The sequence below is a fragment of the Acinonyx jubatus genome, chromosome E4 (assembly GCF_027475565.1).
Source record: "Acinonyx jubatus isolate Ajub_Pintada_27869175 chromosome E4, VMU_Ajub_asm_v1.0, whole genome shotgun sequence".
Lineage (NCBI taxonomy): Eukaryota > Metazoa > Chordata > Mammalia > Carnivora > Felidae > Acinonyx > Acinonyx jubatus.
Genome location: NC_069395.1, coordinates 21,078,155 through 21,079,448, shown reverse-complemented (window position 1 = coordinate 21,079,448; position 1,294 = coordinate 21,078,155).

Here is a 1,294-nt window from a genome sequence, read left to right as displayed (position 1 = left end):
CACTCTCTCTGCCCCTCCCCTGCTTGCACTCTGTCTCTCTCTCTCAAAAATAAATAAACATTAAAAAAATTTAAAAAAAAAAAGAAGAACGTACCTGCTTCATAGGTTGCTATGTCTGAGACATAATTGACATATAACATTGCTATAACATTTGTTTTAAGTGTACAATGCAATAATTTGATATATATATATGTATTTTGCAAGTGTGTATTCTTAATATTATTTTTTTGCAATTTGAAAGGAGATCAGCCAGCTATGAATGGCTTTAAAACATTTTGCACTTTCTGAAATAGGAATTGCTAGAGGTTCTAGTTTGGAAGAGCAAATAATATTTTCTTTTTTAAAATGCTAGAGTCAAATACCTTCTTTTCTACAACTTGCAAATTAGAAACAGAATAGAAATATTGGATTAATTATGAGATAATTACACCATATGAGATATTGTAATAAAAATTATTTTCAAAAGACTGCTATGAACTTGTTTCGATGACTGCTAAATTAAGATATTCTGTGCTCAAATGTAGTGAAATAATTCACGCATTTATCACTTATATTTTGAACATCTACAGCATCCTACATCCAGTTCTAAAGTCTGGGAACCTGGTGTGAGGCAAATAGTCAAGGCCCTGCATTCATGGAGCTTATATTCTTTGAGGGAACACAAATAATGAAGACAAACAGACGTACAATGTCAGGTGATAAATGCTCTGAAGGAAAATAAAGCAGTAAGTGCTATAGGGAGAAAAGGATGTGTTAGCAATTTCATATAATATTATGACAAGCTGCTTCATGTACAAAAAAAGCATAGTGGTGCCTGGGTGGCTCAGTCGGTTAAGCATCCAACTCTTGATTTCAGCTCAGGTTTTGATCTTGGTCATGAAACTGAGCCCCCGAGATTGGGCTGGGCGAGGAGCCTGCTTAAGATTCTCTCTCTCTCCTGGGGCACCTGGGTGGTTCAGTCAGTTGAGTGTCCAACTTCGGCTCAGGTCATGACCTCTCAGTTCGTGAGTTTGAGCCCTGTCGGGCTCTGTGCTGACAGCTCAAAGCCTGGAGTCTGCTTCGGATTCTGTGTCTCCCTCTCTCACTGCCCCTCCCCCCCTCTCTCTTTCAAATATAAATAAACATTAAAAAATTAAAAAAAAAAAGATTCTCTCTCTCCCTCCTGTGCCCCTCCACTGCTCTCTCTCTAAAAAAAAAAAAAAAAAAAAAAAAAAAAAAAAAAAAAAGGAAAGAAAGAAAGAAAGAAATAAAAAGGAGCTAGAATGGATTAGAAGGAGTTTGATTAAATATCTCC